This window comes from Microtus ochrogaster, linkage group LG5 (assembly GCF_000317375.1).
Source record: "Microtus ochrogaster isolate Prairie Vole_2 linkage group LG5, MicOch1.0, whole genome shotgun sequence".
NCBI lineage: Eukaryota > Metazoa > Chordata > Mammalia > Rodentia > Cricetidae > Microtus > Microtus ochrogaster.
Genome location: NC_022031.1, coordinates 46,454,745 through 46,459,061, shown reverse-complemented (window position 1 = coordinate 46,459,061; position 4,317 = coordinate 46,454,745).

Sequence of the window (4,317 nt, the reverse complement as noted above, 5' to 3'; positions counted from 1 at the left end):
CTAAACTTGAATTGGCTCTTTACTGGATCATTGTCTTCATCTTTCCACTACTATCTGAAATACTTTATTTTCCATCCTGTATCTAAAGTTGCCCTGCAAATTAAAGCCACAGTTATTTTTGATAAAATTCTGTACTACGAATTCCTCAACTATAGTTCAGATTTTGGTTTTTCTACCACTCTCCCATACCCTTTCAGTCCAGTTGTCGTGATAAAAAACCATCCACTGCCTCAGAAACAAGTGCACTTTACATACTCTTTCCCTCCAGTATTTTTCTACACATACCTTCCTTTGATTTCATTCAGGGCTTTGCTCCATTGTCACCTGCATGGAGACTTTCACTGAATGCCTTACCTAAACACGACAGCTGTTTTATCTCTGTTCCCCTTTGTTATTCAATTTTTAAAATAGGAATATTATTTACATATTTTGCTGATCTCCCCTTTCTATCTCTCTCCCGCCTTTGTTTATTTCTTGTCCTTGAGCAAAAAGTAAACTCCAAAAAGAAAGAAACTTTGAGGAGTTTATCAGAGAACAGCTAAGCTGTTGCAAGCTATTAGGAAGAGTATAAAGAGGAAGAAATCCCGCATAAGTGGGGCAGAGAGGAAGGAATAAATAGATGCTATGCTATGTGTCGTGCAGGCAGTTATGAAGTATGCTATGTGTGGATGTGTGCATATGCTCAGATATTTCAACCCAGTTACCTCTACCTATTACTGAAACCAAATCCAGTGAAGTTCCATCATTCACTGTGGTGGTTTGAATAGGTATGGTCCCCATAGACTTGAATGCTTGAATGCTTGGCCTATAGGGAGTGGCACTATTAAGCGATGTTGCTTTGTTGGAGTAGGTGCTGCCTTGTTGGAGGAAGTCACTATGGGGGCTGACTTTGAGGTCTCATATATGCTCAAGCTATACCTGGTGTGGGATAGTTCACTTTCTGCTGCTTGTGGATCGAGATGTAGAACTCTCAGCTCCTTCTCCCAGTACCATGTCTGTCTGCATGCCTCTGCCTTGAAGGCAAGGGACTAAACCTCACAAACTGTAAGCCTGTCCCAATTAAATGTTTTCCTTTATAAGGGTTGCCATTGTCATGATGTCTCTTCACAACTCTTTCTTAGTTAGAAATCCTAACTAAGACACTCATTATAACTGTAGTTTGTATATGGCACTAGAGGACAGCATTTATAACAATATTTTTTCTTTAAAAGCAACCATGTAATTTTAATATCAAAGTCATGCAGATGCTGGGAAGCCAGAACAGGAGTAAACAGTTCTAGACAGCACAGTCCTATTAATAATTGAAAGCCTCTTCTGCTGTGTTTGACCTTCTTGAATACTTTTCCTGCAGTTAAGATACTATCGCTTACTGTTAAGAGGTAGCTAGTACCTGGGGCACAATAATTTTGCTTTTTAACTCTGGCTTTCTTCCTTACCCAGGATTTCTGATTCCTGAGAATACCTATCTCTTCTTACCTTGACATTTGTAGAAAATGACGAGAATTGAATTTAGACTCATTCTCAATTGCTACAAGCTCTGTTCTTTGGTGTTTCAAGCATTATCTTACCAGATACTCCCAAATTTGTTTAGAAAACCTACTGATTTAGTCTGGAAATGCCAATCATGGCAAACAATAACAGTTTATTCTGAGGATGCAGGATTGATTAGTTTTTCTGGCATTATGTTTTAGTTTTTGTAATCCTTGTTCCATATTTATTCATCATTACTAAAATGGACCAGATGCCAACATGGACCTAAAAACATCTGGGATAAAATAATAGTGGAAAGTAGAGGTTAGAGGTCAGTGGGAGCACAGGACAGAATCTAAGAAGTCGGTCTTATTAAACAGCCATGTTCCAACCTCCAATTGCAAGCCTGTGAAATACAAAAGTCTGCAGGGACAACTAGCACATTGGAGAAACAATGGCAAGAGAGAAGAAACAAGCACCGTTCAAGGGATCTCAGAAGAGGACATAAAATGAACAAGAAATATTTCCATTTCTTTTCAAGGCAAAAGGACTATTAACTTGACAAATGGCTAGTGCACGGCTGTGCTGTTGATCACACGTATTTATAGTGTCTGAAAGATGTGGGATGACAAAGAGAAATAGGCAAGTTTGGAGCTCTGGTTAGCAAAACAGAGAGGAAACTAAATGAAAAATTGACGTGAAACTTCCCGTAATAATGAGGAGTAAAGAACCAGTAGCCCTTTGACATCCCCAAACTCCACCGTTTTTGAATGTTAAAAATCAAGAGTTAAAGTTAAGAATACTGCAAGCATTGATCATTTCCAGTGGATCATTCCTAATTCTAAGAACTGAAGTCCATTAGAAAACATCATGCCAAACGCTTCTGATGAATATTTCCGCAAACTTAAAATATCTTTCTTTAGGCTCGAGTTAGGGGAGATAAGATAAGAGAAAACGGGTTAGAGGATCCTAGAAATGGGGAAATTAATAGTGCTAGCCTGTGTCAAGTTCTGAGACAGAAATGAGTGCAGACACACAGCGGATAGACCATACATCGCAGGAAATCGTATCACATCATTAGCATAAAATGAATTCCAGAAGGAGAGGAAGGGGACTTAATGTTGACTTGTATTCTTTAGTAGCTTAGATACAGTCCAGAAACTTCTCAGCAAGATCCTTGATTATGCCCTGACATTTTATATGGTCTCATGTAATTTTCAATCGCCATTACTCATGGGCTCAGGATATGATGGAGGACCTCTCTCCTTTGCAAAGATGAGGAAAGATCTCACTCTTCATGGGATGGCTGAATGAACATGTCATCTACATAATGTTGCTGTTTTCCTCAATTAAAGAGTGCTCCATAAACGGTGTGACAATTTACATTATTATTTATTTCAATATAATTGTATTGTACTCACTTACATTTTATTTGTTCTTAGGAAAAAAATTACCAGAGGAAGCATTATTTAAGTGGGGAATGCAAGAGTAGGCGGAAACCAAACTTTGTAGGGTCTTGTAAGTGGGGTGAGTTACTATAGAAACACCAAGAAGCAGGTAGCAAAACAGGGTTGTATTAAGGGAAATAACTAGGCAGTAAATAGGCAGGAGCCGTGGAACACTTGGTTAGCTTTAGGAACATGACATGAAGTGAGTGGGTGCATGTCAAATGTTGTTCAGTCTGCGGGAGTTTCAGGTAATCTTTCGGATGGCACTAAAGCCCACAGGAAAGGGTGGTCTCTATTGGTACAGTGGAGAAGGATCCATCTGGGGTGTGGCATGTGCGTGGTCTTCCCCTACGCTGCTGGAGCCTTCCCAAAGACCTAAAAGCAGCAGAGTTAGGTGACTGTGTACTAAACCCCTAAAGTTATGAGGACTACGAATTTTCTTCCACATCATTTATCTGAGGGAGCTGCCACAGCGCAGGGAATCCTAGCACAGAACAAAAGGCAAAAAGCAAACATTCATTAGCAAGCCACATTGATCAGTTCAAGAAACTAAAGGATTTTAGGATCAGAATGAGATCTGCTTCGATCTTCTGTAGTTACGTACACAGTATTTAAAATGTTTTTTTTCCCACTAGAAAAATATTTTTGTTGTATTTAAATATGTTTATTTGTGCACGTTCCCTCCCCCCAGTAGATGAAGAATAAGGGCTGTCTCTTCTTGTTTTTTTTAAATCATTTATTTAGTTTTTGAGATTATAACATAATTGTCATTTCTCTCTTCCCTCTCCTCTTTTTAAACCCTCCCATTTACTGTACCTTACTCTCTTTTGAATTCATGGTCTGTTTATTCATAGATTGTTGTTACTACACATATCTATATGTATATACATATATATTCCTAAACACATAAATGGACTCTGCTCAATGGGCACAGTGTTACTTGTATGCATGGTTACAAGGCTGGCCATTGAGTATTGGATAACCAATTGGCGTGCTCTTCTTTTCGAAAAACTGTTTCTCCTGTTCTCAGCACTACTTAATTGTTCGCAGTACTTTGTGTAGATTTGAGATCTCGTGGGTTCTTCCGAATTCGCTTTATGTCGGTTGTCCCTTTCTCAGCTCATGTTGAGACAGTCATAGCGATGAGACGCTCCGAGTGGAGCTTTAGCGATGAGACGCTCCGAGTGGAGCTTTAGCGATGAGACGCTCCGAGTGGAGCTTCTGACACTGCTATGAGACACAATCTAAAATATAGAATGCTGCCGGGCGATGGTGGCGCACGCCTTTAATCCCAGCACTCGGGAGGCAGAGGCAGGCGGATTTCTGTGAGTTCGAGACCAGCCTGGTCTACAGAGCTAGTTCCAGGACAGGCTCCAAAGCCACAGAGAAACCCTGTCTC